The sequence below is a fragment of the Sceloporus occidentalis genome, unplaced genomic scaffold (assembly GCF_023333645.1).
Source record: "Sceloporus occidentalis isolate IW3139 unplaced genomic scaffold, rSceOcc1.0.p SCAF_104, whole genome shotgun sequence".
NCBI classification, from domain to species: Eukaryota; Metazoa; Chordata; class Lepidosauria; order Squamata; family Phrynosomatidae; genus Sceloporus; species Sceloporus occidentalis.
This window is the reverse complement of record NW_028317084.1, coordinates 3,590,343-3,604,243: the sequence shown is the minus strand read 5'-3', so window position 1 is coordinate 3,604,243 and position 13,901 is coordinate 3,590,343. Positions and strand designations below refer to the sequence as shown.

Sequence of the window (13,901 nt, the reverse complement as noted above, 5' to 3'; positions counted from 1 at the left end):
ATCCCCTCAGCACTGCCTTGCAGGCTTCCCACACAACAATGGTTTTAGTTTCTCCTGTCATATTTTCTTTAAAATATTGGTTAATAACTAATTTTGTGTTACGGATAAAATCTTGATCCGTTAACAAGTCTTCGTTGAGTCTCCAGATATAAGGGTTCGTTGCTTCCTTTAGAGTAAAGGAGATTTGGTTGTGGTCTGAAATTGTTCTTGGGTAGGTGTCTGTCTTGGTTAGGTGCACGATCAAAGATTTAGAGAAAAAGGCCATGTCAATCCTGGAGAATGAGTTATGTCTCTCAGAAAAGAATGTGAATTCTTTCTTGTTTTTATATAAGTGTCTGCCCCCATCAACCAGATCTAAATTTTGAACCATGTTAAACAACGCTCTGGGACGTTTCCCCTGATTTTCCCCTATGTTCTTATCTGATTTTCTGTCAGCCCCTGGGTTTACCACTCTGTTAAAATCACCGAGCATTATGATCTCTGTATATCCAAGTGTGTTTATCTTCTCATGGAGGTTCTTATAGTATTTATTTATTTGGGGTCTGTATATTCCTACCACTAAGATTTTTCCTTTGCCCCACTCTACTTCTATACCCACATAGCTTCCTTCGGCGTCATTAAATATTTCTTTAGGGTTTAAATTCTCCCTAGCATATATTACCACTCCTTTTTTCCTCACTTTGGCTGCAGAAATAAATTCTTTGCCGAGTTTATGACATTTTAGATATTTTTTATCTTTAATTTTAATACGTGTCTCTTGTAAACAGATCAAGTTATAACCCCCTTTCCCGATTACATTGAACACTTTCTTTCGTTTAATTGGTGAATTCATTCCTTTTACGTTCCAGGTTGATAACTTCATCTTCTTTTTAGTAGGCTTTGATACTATGAAAATCTTCAAACACTAAAATAAATATAACTTCAGTTAGTACCTGCTTTGAGTCTTAGTTCTATTTATACTCAATATCAACACTTACCTGTTCAATATAATAGTCAGAATTCCAGGTCCTCTCTCGCGTTTTCCTCTAGGTTACCTATATTCGGATCCAGATCTTCTCCTGTTATACCTTCTCTTGACAGCAGTTCTCCCCCCAGCGAATCTTCATCTTCGGGTCTTCCTTCTTCATCGTCATCCTCTTGTTCATCGTCTCTTGTTCTGTGATTTTCAATTTCCTCTCAGTGTTTTCCCCAGAATTGTTGGGCTGCCTCCACCGAATTCAAATTGACTCTCTTTTGTTTCCAGAACAGCGAAATTCCTTCAATTTTGGCCCATCTGTATGAAATCCTATGTTTTTTCAAAGGGTCCATCAGAAATTTGTAGCTCCTACTCCTTTTCAAAATGTTTGATGGCACATCTTTATACACATGAACTTCTTCTCCTTGGATAACCAGTCTCGTTTTGAAATTTTTCTGTAACAGCTCGTCTTTAATGGGTTTTCTCACCCAGTATATAACAATATCCCTTGGAAGCCCTTTTTCTCTTGCTACTCTCGAGTTCAGGCGATACATCCGGTCTATTTCCCAATTGAATTCTTGAGGGATTTTATCTAAGTATTTTGCCAGGATTGGAATTAAAAAGGCATATAGGTCCTCATTAGGTTGTTCTGGGACTCCTCTCAATTTTAAACATAATTCTCTCTGTTTCAGTTGTACCTTTAATACCGATTCCTGTTCTTGTTGTTGTATGGACGAAATTTCATCTACCCTTTTCTCTAGTTTTTTTGATGTCACTTCCAATTTCTCAATCTTCCCTGTTATTTTTGCTATATCTTTGTTAATTTTATCCAGATGATGTCTGATTAGCCTGGTCTTGGCTTTTAATTCCATCGACATCCCATCTCTAGATTCTCTGATTTCTTGTTGTAGTTCTTGTTGTGAGCATTTTATTGCTTCCAACAATTGATTGAACTGGTCTTCACTTTTGGCGTTTGCATCTGTAGAGAGTCTTCTTTGATTGTAATTTTTCGGTGGCATATTTCTCAATGTGACTGGCATAACTTTCCACAAAATCCTATGTTCGTATTGGAACCTAGGTATAGGATTGTATTGATTATTACTGTTTTCAGGTCTTTACCTCTATTTAATTTTCTATAAATGGATTATTAGCATAGTCAGTATAATCAGCAGGATATATTTAATTTAAATTCTGCAAGTATGTTTTCTGGTAAGTTGTCCTTCCTGCATTCTTCTATTTAACAGTATCTTTAGGTTTTAGTTGAAAGCTTTAAATCTCTAGTTAGGGTTAATACCAGAAAAATGTCCTATTCTATTGGATGAGAGCCAAAATACCTGTTATGAAATGATCAGTCAAATTGAGTTACATCAATTATCCACCAGATGTCCTTCCTCCACAACCAGATACAACCCTTTACTAACTGAATGATATTCACCTGCTTTGTTGGTAGCAGCTGATTACTTTCTTCTCCCCCACTCCTCTCACTATGTGGCAGTGCAGCTGTTCTTATCAACTAATGTCCTTGAATATCGAGGTCGCAGACTTCTAGGATAGTAGTTGTAAAATTATGGCTTATCCTCCTTTGAAGGAAAAAAAAGATGAGTTCAATCTTAATTTCAATTATTATATACTTTCTGTTGGGACCAGCTGATTTAAAGCTCTGGCACTTACTTCCTTTGTATGATATAAGTAAGGGGAGAGAAAAACTCAAGCTTACAGAATTCAGAGCCTAGTTATAACAACATGAGAAGGAAGGACACAGTTTTCAATTCAGAACAGTTACAATCTTAGATCATAACAGTATCCACCCACTATTTTTCAGAGTTTACAATGTTATTCACTTTAGAGGACCTTTTAACAAAACTTTTCCTTAATCAAAATAAATGTTGTAACAAAATGTCTCAGCGAATTACTATGCTAGTAACCTAAATTATTTTACACACTCTTCTTTATAAATGTTCCTTATAATTACCTCTAGATTATTACAAACCTCCTTACAGACCTCAATGCAATCAAAAAGACAAATCAAAAACAGCTAGGTCCATATCTCTTGGTGTCTCCGTCACAGTGGTTTCCCAGTCAGGTAACAAAAAGGATTAAAAGTAGGCAAAAGGATCTCTCTTCAGCTTGCAGAGTCCTTTGGAGACCGCGGCACCAAAGCGGAGACCGAACGAGGCTAGAGATCTTTTTTTTTTAATCCGGAGGCAACACCATGAAGGAGAAAATAGAGGGGAAAGAATTAGTGAAGAGACTTGGTGAAAAAGATTAATGATTTGGGGAGTTCCTTTGTAAATAAATAGAAGGGGAATATAGACAAAAAAAGAAAAAAAGAAAATAGGATAAGAAAGAAAAAACCCCGAAAAGGTCTAATTTACTCCAAGTCCTCCTTAGCGGCTTAGGAACTCTAATTCTTTCAAACCAGGTGCAGTAAGATTTAATTAGAGAGAAGCAGTGGCGAGAAAAACGCTCTCAAGTTGAGCCTTCTCGGCTTTGGATACAAAAAGGTGATACAGAGATTTGGTGTCTTCCAAGTCTTCCAATCTCCAAAATAAATTCCTTTCCTGGGGCTTGTACCAATACTCTCCACTATTGTTATTATTATTAGTAGTATTTTGAGGCTTTACCAAACCGCCAAGAATTTCTATGAAGGCAAATTATATATTCCTTCCACTTAGATTCCATCAGATAGTCTCCCAAAAATCAAAAAGAAAGTTCTCAGAGACAGTGGAGTTAATACTGGAAAGTCCTTCCACAGTGCGAAAAGAAAAAAAGATAGTTGTCAGCTGAAAGAGTTCAGTAGTTGCAATAAGTGGTGGCGACCCTAGCGCCGCTGAACTGCTGCACTCACGTGGACGTGGCTTGCTCTTCCTACCCGTTCCCTCCGCGTCTCCTTCTCTCACACCGGCGAGGCAATAAGCCTTCGTCGGCAAGTTGTTCCGTGGGACGCGAGGGTTACAGGAGGTTCCAGGTGAGCCCCTCCGTTACCCCTTACTTTCAGAGTTTTTATCGCACCCAGTGAAATCACCAACAGGCGTGCTGGTCCCCGCGAAAGGAAAGCACCTCTCGGAGCCTTCTCTCTGAGGTGCTTATCGCGCTGCCATACCACCGGAAGTCCCTCTTATTCAATTTTCTAATCCCAATTCCTTCCAGATTTTGATCCTCCTTATAGAAAATGCTAAAGTTTCAATAATTACTGCAAATAAAATCGGGAAGAGAGGGCAGCCTTGCCTTGACCCTTTAGAAATTGAAATTTGTTCTGTTAATCCATCGTTTACTGTTACTACTGCCGTGTTATTTGAATATAGCTGATTTATCAATCCTCTAAACTTTCCCCCCATACCTAATTTCTTTAACATTATTTTTAATGCTGGCCATTCCACACAATCAAAGGCTTTGTAAATCTCTAATGCCACTATTCCTACTTTTTGTTTACTCTTCCCTATTATGTTTATTTTATTCAGTACTCTTATTAAGTTTGACATTTGTCTTCCTTGCACAAATCCACATTGATCATTTTGAAGATATTTATATATAAACTTATTCATTCTTTTTTGCCATTATTGCTGTTAATATTTTAGCATCTTGGTTTATAAGGGATGTAGGTCTATATGATCCTGGATCTATCAAATCTTTATCTGGTTTTGGAATTAATATAATCAATGAATGCTCCCATGATGGCGGGATCCTTTCTCCATTTAAAATTTTATTATATAATACCTCCATTTTAGATATTAAAATATTTTTAAAGTTTTATAATATTATGGTCCCAACCCATCCATTCCTGGTGATTTCCCTCCGTTTAACTTATCTATCATTTCTTCAATTTCTTTTTTTGAAACCGGTTGCTCCATTATATCTTTGTCCTCTTCTTCTATTTTTATTTTCCAGTGTTTCTCAATATTCCTCAGTTTTATCCATTGACTTATTCCCTGCTGAGTATAATTCTTTATAATATTATTGAAACATCTTTATCTTTTCTTTCATCAACATACACATTCTCCATTTTATCCTTTATAACCCCAATCATGTTTTTCCTCTTTCTTCTTTTGTGTTGATCTTGCCAACATTTTAGAATTTTTATTGCTATGTTCAAAAAACTTCCTCCGTAAGTATATCAAATTTTTCTGGATCTGATCTATCTCTATCTTCTCTAATTCCTTTCTTTTAGCTTGTAATTATATATATATATATATATATATATATTCCTATTCCTTATATAATCATTATCTAATTTTTAAATTTTCATTTCCAATTTTCTTTTCCTCTCTTCCTGTTGTCTCTTTACATTACATGTTTCCCTAATACAAATCCCTCTTGCAACTGCTTTCACAGTATTCCATAACAGAGCTTGAGAAACCTCTCTATTATTAATATCCCATATATATTGCCATTCTTCCTCTATTTTACTCATCATATCTTTATTTATTATTATTATTATTATTATTATTATTATAGGGACAATGATTTCTTATTCTTATTCTCATTATAAGATATACCTGTCTTAGTCTGTAGAATCAGTATTGAGAAATATCTTGTACAGTGCGCCCGCGCCATACGTGGCCTTGAGCATACGCACTCAAGCTGCGGCGCACGTGCGGGGCGGAACGGGCAGCACGTCCCATTCAATTGAATGGGCGCGCGCGCCCGTTGTGCCCCGCACGCACCCATGCCGCCGCGCCGCCGCACACGAGCCCCATTGTTTCCAATGGGGCTCGAGCATAGGCGGAATTCGCCTTACGTGGAGGGATCCGGAACGGATCCCCCGCGTAAGGCGAGGACGCACTGTAGCACCTTTAAGACTGAGGAAATAACAGTAATGAATTAGTATCAATATTATAACAAGAACAATTTATTATTTTTTCTTAGTCTTATAAGATATACCTGGTTTAGTCTGTACTTATGCAGACAGATCTTGTAGAACCTTTTAGACTGAGGAAATAAGAATAATTGATTATTGTTAGTATTATTATTATAACAAGAACAATGATATATTATTATTTTTTCATAGTCTTATTATAAGATATACCTGGTTTAGTCTGTAGAATCAGTATGCAGAGATATTTTGGAGCACCTTTAGTACCAAAGAAACAGCACTAATGAATTAGTATTATAACAGCAACAATTAATTATTATTCTTTTTCTTATTCTTATTATACGTTATACCTGTGCAAGTCTGTAGAACCAGTATTGAGAGAGATCTTGCAGCACCTTTGAGACTGAGGAAATAACAATAATGAATTATGATTATGATTATGATTATTACAAAGACAATGTTTTATTCTTCTTATTAGCAGTAGTAGTAGTAGTAGTAGTAGAATCAGATATACCTGTGTTAGTCTGTAGAATCAGTATTGAGAGATATCTTGTAGCACCTTTAAGACTGAAGAAATAACAGTAATTAATTAGTATCAATATTATAACAAGAACAATTATTTATTATTCTTTTTCTTAGTCTTATTATAAGATATACCTGTGTTAGGCTGTAAAATCAGTATGCAGACAGATCTTGTTCCACTTTTGAGACTGAGGAAATAATAGTAATGATTTATTAATAATAATAATAGTAGTAGTAGTAGTAGTAGAAGTATAAAATATACCTGTGTTAGTCAGCAGAATCAGTATGCACACAGATAATAAATCTTGTTGCACTTTTGAGACTTAGGAAATAACAATAATGAATTATTATTATTATTATTATTATTATAAGATATACCTGTGTTAGTCTGGAGAATCAGTATTGAGAGATATCTTGTAGCACCTTTAAGACTGAAGAAATGACATTAATAAATTAGTATTATTATTATAACAAGAACAATATTTCATTATTTTTAATCTTATACTTATTATAAGATATACCTGTGTTATTCTGTAGAATCAGTATACAGAGAGATTGTAGCACCTTTTAGACTGAGGAAATAACAATAACGAATTATTATAATTATCATTATTATTACAAAAACAATGATGTATTATTCTTATTATAAGATATACCTGTCTCAGTCTGTAGAATCAGTATGCAGACAGATCTTGTCGCACCTTTGAGACTAAAGAAAAAACACTAATGAATTAGTATTGTTATAACAATTAATTTACAGCACTATATAAATAGCACTATATAAATAAAGCTTACAGCACTATATAAATAAAGCTTAATAATAATAATATGCTTTATTTATAAAGCACTGTAAACTCACACAGTGCTGTACATACAATGAATAAAATAAGAAAATAATACATATTAATACAAAGGAGGCAACAAATTAAAAACATCAAATGCCTTATAGCACCTTTGAGATTGAGGAAATAACAATAATGAATTGTTGTTGTTGTTGTTATAACAAGAACAATTCATTACACACACACACACACACACATATATATATATATAATAAGACATTATTATTATTATTATAAGATATAACGGTGTTAGTCAGGTATTATTATTATTATTATTACTGAAAGCTGTAGCTGTCTTAGCCTGTAGAATCAGTATTGAGAGAGATCTCGTAGGGGACGTACTAAAACAAAGGTCAGTACTTGCCCATAGGGCAGGGGTAGGCAACCTGCGGCCCGGCAAGGCCTTGGGACCGGCCCCAGCCCGGTCCTGCTGCTGATTGCCGCTGGAGCCTTTGGCCTATCAGGAGGAGGCGGGCAAGGCGGGCAAGGGGAGCAAGCGGAGGGCAAGGGGGGGCAATTGTCTATAGAAGCCTCCGAAACATGCATTTATATTAACATTTTTTAAAAAACCTGCAAATTTTTAGCGTGTCCTCCATATTTTTAAAAAAGTGTCCTCCATTTGAAATTTTTGTCCTACATTTGTCCCGGTTTATTTATTTATTTAATTTTTTAAAAAATTATTTAATTATTTATTTTTTGGCTTCAGCCCCCCAGTTGTCTGAGGGACAGCAACCTGGCCCCCGGCTCAAAAAGCCCCTGCCATAGGGAAAGCATACTTGCTCATACAGAAAGCATACTTGCCCATAGAGATACATTGGAGATTGCTTGCCCATAGGAAATAATGGAGATTGCTTGCCCATAGGAATCTCCAATGATTCTCTATCGGCAAGCAATCTCCAATGAATCTCTTCGGTAAGTATGCTTTCCCCATGGGCAAGTACTGTCCTTTGTTTTAGTACGTCCCATCTTGTAGCACCTTTGAGACTGAGACAGTAATGAATTAGTATCATTAGTAATAGTAACCCCAGGGTAACAATTCCTGGATTCACAAAGCTACAAGGTCCAGGCTTTGTAAAACCTGTGCGCATGCGCGCGCTCTGACTCTCCCCCTCCTCCCTGCCCTCCTCTTGGCAACAGCCATTGTCTTTGGATCCTTGTCAATCAAAGTTGGATTCCCCCCTGGAATGTAGGCGTGGCTTCCGTGGAGCCCAGCCTCCTTTCGCTGACCCTTCTTTGCTTTCTGAACACGTGTGGTGGCAATGAAGGCAGCGCCTGGGTCGAGCCTGACTTTGTATCCAGACAGGACGGGGAGGGACAAAGAGTTGGGTTTCCCCCTTGGAAGAAGGCAAGCCTGGGGGGGGGGGAGGAATTGTGGGGCTCCTGGGGGGCCCTTTCTGCACCCAGGGGAGGTCTGTGGGGTGAGAGAGGTCTCTCTTCGTCTGCAGAGAGAAGGGGAAGGAATTGGAGGTTTTTACTGGACTTCATTTCCCAGAAGCCTCAGCTATGTTGGCCAATAGCATGGGATTCTGGGAGCTGAAGTCCAAAACCCCTTGAAGAGCACAGTTTGGGAACCACTGCTCTACACTGTAGAAATAATTCACTTTTATATCACTTTAACTCCCATGTCTCCACCATCCCACAGAATCCTGGGATTTGTAGTTTGGCGAGGCACCCCAGAGCTCTCTAACCAAGAAGGCTTAAAGATCTTGTAGAATTGCAGGTCCCATTATCCCCGTAGGGTGGTTTGAGTGTTGAGCCACGACTTTGGAGACCCAGGTTCGATTCCCAGCTCAGTCATGGAAACCCATTGGGCAAGTTACATTCTCTCAACCTCTGAAGAGAGTGGCCAAGAAAACCCCATGATCTGCTCACATATGTTTATTTATTTATTATCTTTATTTATATCCTGCCCTTCTCCAATGACTGGGACTTCGGGCGGCTTACAACGTTAAAAACAATACAATAAAAAGATGCATTAAATAATATTTAAATAATATTATTAAATAAAACACTAAAATAATATTATTAAATAATACATTAAAATAATATTAAACTACTACAATAAAATTAAAAAAGAAAATAAAAATATTCAGAATCAAATAGTGTTGTTGTTGTGTATCCTCAAGTTGTTTCTCATTTATAGTGACCTTAATTTATTTATTTCATTTTTAGTGCACCTTTCTTCCAAAAAAGGACCCATGGTGGCTCACAGGATAAAAACAATTTAAAAACAATCAGGTGTTTTTCTTGGCAAGATTTGTTCAGAGGAGGTTTGGTATTCTCTTCCCCTGAGGAGGCTGAGAGAGTGTGACTTCTTGCCCAAGGTCACCCAGTGGGTTTCACAACCAACCTAGGAATCGAGCCCTGGTCTCCAGAGTCACAATCCAACACCCAAACCACTATGCCATGCTGACTCCTGGTTTGCCTTACGGTGGCCATAAGTCAGGAACAATTTGAAGGCACCCAACAACAGCACCAGCACATAAAGTATCAAACAGCATTATTTATACAGCCTAGTTGCATCCTTAGACTACAAGTCCCAGAATCCCCAGCCAGTGCAGCCACTGGAGGTTGCCCAGAAAGGATTCTTTTTCCAAACTCAGAGAAAGAGGCTTGATTTACTCAGAAAGTAAATCTGGTGGGACTGGACCCATGCTGGTGGGTATCCAATGGGAGTTTGTCAGAGGGAAGCATGCGTTCTAGATTTTTGTTGTTAACTACTGTCAAGTGAGAGCCAGCATGGTGTAGTGGTTTGAACTTTGGACCGTAACTCTGAAGACAGTTCGAATCTCCACTTAGCCTTGAAAGCCCATTGTCTGACCTTGAACAAGTCACACTCTCTCAGCCTCAAGATGGCAATGACAAACCCCCTGTGAAGAAACTTGTCAAGAAAACCCCATGATAATTTTACAAGGGACACGTGTTGCTGATGGGTCTTTCCCCGCCAAATTTTGATTAGAATTTCTTTCAGATGGAAAAAAGACATCTTTAGAGGGTGCAGTTTTCTCTTTCAATGCTGTTTCTCTGTGCCACCCCAAACAGCCAAAAATCACTCCCATAATTGATCAGAGCTGGCTATTCTAATTCCTAAAAATAGTAGCCACAGAGCCAAAGGAAGAAACTGTAGTGCTTTGTGTGTTCGACTAGGACTTTGGAGACCGGGGTTTGAATCCTGGATTGGCCATGTAAACCCACTGGGTGACCTTCAGCAAGTCACACTCTCTCAGCCTCAGAGGATGGCAGCGGCAACCCTTCTCTGAAGAAACTTGCCAAGAAAACCCCATGATAGGTTTGCCTTCGGGTCACCATAAAGTTGGAAGCAACTTGAAGGCACACAGTAACAACAGCTGTCAATAATTGCTGTGCAAAATCTGAATTATTATTGTTTTTATTATTATTATTTTAACGTGTTTATTCCCCCCCCCCCCCCCAAATATGTTGATGCATTGTTTGTAATGCATTTAGACATAATGCATTTTCACATCACATCACATCTGGTATTTTCCAGGCATAAAGCCTGAGCAAAATCTGAATTATTATTGTTGTTGTTATTATTATTATTTTACCATGCTTATCTCTTCTCCCAATGTTTTTGATGGCAATAATTGTTTCTGTGTGTATATGTATTTATGAATGTCTATGGACTTACATTGACATCCCATATATGTAAATATATTTGTTCCCTTACAATTTAAGAAAGCCCTTTACAATTTAAGTAAGTCCTAAATATATGTGATACTCATATATATGTTACCCATGCTGCTCCATATAAATTTTGGTATAAATGATAACCCTTAATGACCCCTAGATGAACTCTTAATAGCCTGTCCACCATTGCCAGCAAGGCATGAGAACATGTACATACACCCCTGAGGGGCACCCACATCATCATATCTAGAGAGTCGCATAAGAGGATTATCATAGGACCAGGAAGAGCAAATGTTTGCCTTGCCTGAGGCTCTTGCCCCCTCCCCAGGTCTGTTGTCCGAGCAGCTTAAGACCACTAAGACAATCAGACAGGGACATCCAGGTGAAAAACAAGTAATTAAACACCTTTGTTCTCACCATCAAGCACCTTTGCCAGAAGCAAGATTTTGCCTATAAATACTCTCAGATTTGCCTGTTCACTGGGCCAGTCTGGATTTCAGGGGGAAGCTCTGTCCCCTTGAACCCTGAACTGGCTCCTGGCCAGTCATTCCATGGCTGAGCCTCATGCCATCCTCATCATATTCCATTTGGATTCCTGGAGGGAGTCTACATTCTGGTACGTATCACCCCAGTGATGCCTAAAATCCTATTCCATGCTAACCTATGCTTTTCCTGAGCCTTGTATATGTGTGTGTGTATGCTAGTAAATCGTATGTGTTTTCCCCCTTATAAATAAATTGGTTATTAATTCTAGAAGTCTGTCTCAGCTCCATTTAGTGGGATCCCCTGGTCTACTCCGTATACATATTGGGAGACGATCTCGGTGGGCTCTTGTAGCCAGCCCCCCTCTTGCAATATTTGAGCTAATAACAATAATAATAAAATTCCCCTAAACGGACCCTTGGCTACATATATATATACACACACACATTTTATATATATATATGTGTGTGTGTGTGTGAGAGAGAGAGATTGTATTATTATTTTTAATATGTATAATACAAATTCATATTTAAATGTTCATATGTATACATGTAATATCTTGCATATTATTGGTAACTTGAAATAAAATATTTTACTATTTTTCTTTTTTTATTCATATCTATATGTATGAAAACATGTATGTATGTATGCATGCATATGTATAGGCATTCATATGTACAGATACATGCAGATATACATTTGCAGAAATAATTGATCTATAGTTGTACTGATGCCTATGAAGTTTGATGTACATGAGTTTTAAAAATGTAGTCTGTGATAAACTAATAAAACAAAATTATTTTACTTTACAGACCTGAAAGAGCGGCTAACTAGAGCTGAGAGCGCTCTGGGTAACATGGTCTCTCCACAATCGCGTAAGTAACAGGACAGACATGCAATGCTTACCCTGGTGCATTACTCCAAGAATTTATAAATCAGACACAAACAAAACTTTGTATCTCATATTGTCCTGACAATAAATTTAATTTTTTCCTATACACAGATGCTGACTTGGAAGCAAGGATGACTGCGGTGGAGAAGGCCATTGAGGAGCTGAAGTCCCAGAGGGGACCCTCTCGACAAGCCATACATTTCATTATGTGACCAGGATTAGTAGATACTCTTTACTTTAATTAATTATTCTTTCATCATTCTATATTTTCTACAGGGGAAGACCTGAGAGAACGTGTGGAACACATGGAATCCTGGCAGGCAGCATTGACCCTCTGTCAACCCAGGGTCTAATCCTGCACCCCTTTTTTTACCCCTTCTGCCCACTATGGAGGCAATAGTGGGCAGGAAGTACTTTGGTTGGCATTAAGCCTAGTTTTTTTAAGGTTGTTTCTGTTCTGCTATCCTTCTGAACACTATGATTTAAATAGTGTTCAGAATTTGTTTTGGGGGCACCCTCCCTCCCTTCTGTCCACTATCAATATAATAGTGGACACTCAGTACTTAAGGAGGCATTAAGGCTTTTTTTAGGGGGTTGTTTGGTCACCTTTGTCTTCTGACCAATATGTAGGTAATACACACTGGTAGTACTATGTAAAAATGTGAAAACTATTGCACTATTCCACACTTCATTTGTGTTGATTTATTGTTATTACTTTTGCTGCAACATACAACAGTGCCTTCTACTATGATTGCATATAATAATTTCAAAATGAAGTGTTGATTTAACTTTAACCTCCAATGCAGAACAAGCTGTATTAAAACTTTTTATGGCAATCATATAGTTTCTACTAGCTGTCAAACAGCTACTGTACTACAACTGCCTAACTAGCTATACTAGCCACAACCATATGTATACATTTGGTTTTTCTGTTTATATTGTTAAATTTATGAAAGGGGTAATCATGTCACCAAATAGACATGTACTTATTGCACTTTAATACCATTGCAAATACGGTGCTGTATTTATATACAATTAAAAATGTATGTCGCTGGACATTTTGGTGGTTTTTTTTGCCTGCCCACGATGTTTGTGGGCAGTAACTGATTGCACTATATTAAACTATGAATACTATTGCACTGTTCCAAACTTCATTTTGTGTTAATGTAATTTTCATACCTTGATGTTTCATTTGTGGCAATATCAAAGTTCATACAAAGGCACATTCTCCAGTATAATATATGCCAGTCTTTGCTAACCCACTGGCCCACAGATATATTGGACTGCAGGTCCCATCAATCCCAAGCAGCATGAGGCAGATGGTAAGAAGTTGTGATCTTGCATGCCTGGAAGGCAACTGGTTGGGGAAGTCTAGCCATTTCCAGATGGATCAATCTGTGCAAGAGGATGAAGAAATGCAAACTGGATATGAAACATGTCAGCACAAAGAAACCAGTGGCTGAACATTTCAGAGTTCCAAGCCATCAAATAAAACAACAACAACAAATTTTATTTCTTTCTCGCCTCTCCACAAGGCTGTTGACCTTTAAAGCCCTAGATGGGCTAGCCCCCCCCCTTTATTTAGCCGAACTTCTTTCTCTTTACACTCCCACCCGTACCCTCCGTTCTAGTAGTCAAGGTCTGCTGTCCCAGCCTAGGATCTCCACTTTCCCGTCCCAGATTCATCCCTTCTCACTTGCTGCCCCTCGCTCCTGGAACTTTCTTCCGCCACGAACACGGCTCACT

The 13,901-nt window shown here is 37.9% G+C and overlaps 3 long non-coding RNA genes across 4 annotated transcripts; 1 reads left to right on the top strand and 2 right to left on the bottom strand.

Moving 5' to 3' along the window:
- Positions 1-983: 983 nt before the first annotated feature.
- Positions 984-3,168, bottom strand: LOC149283454 (uncharacterized). The gene is made up of 3 exons (XR_016277927.1): positions 2,946-3,168; positions 2,391-2,535; positions 984-2,029 (listed from the first exon to the last, which is right to left on the bottom strand). It is a non-coding gene; the product is annotated as an uncharacterized LOC149283454 (long non-coding RNA).
- A 2,668-nt stretch (positions 3,169-5,836) lies between these two features.
- On the bottom strand, positions 5,837-13,546 carry LOC149283452 (uncharacterized). 2 transcript variants are annotated; one of them, XR_016277925.1, is made up of 9 exons: positions 13,335-13,546; positions 6,947-6,999; positions 6,812-6,862; positions 6,669-6,721; positions 6,426-6,478; positions 6,283-6,335; positions 6,119-6,171; positions 5,982-6,026; positions 5,837-5,884 (listed from the first exon to the last, which is right to left on the bottom strand). It is a non-coding gene; the product is annotated as an uncharacterized LOC149283452 (long non-coding RNA). The 2 variants fall into 2 exon arrangements; XR_016277926.1 differs by lacking the exon at positions 5,982-6,026.
- LOC149283453 (uncharacterized) lies at positions 8,394-13,141 on the top strand. The gene is made up of 3 exons (XR_016277928.1): positions 8,394-8,477; positions 12,076-12,138; positions 12,267-13,141. It is a non-coding gene; the product is annotated as an uncharacterized LOC149283453 (long non-coding RNA).
- Positions 13,547-13,901: the final 355 nt, after the last annotated feature.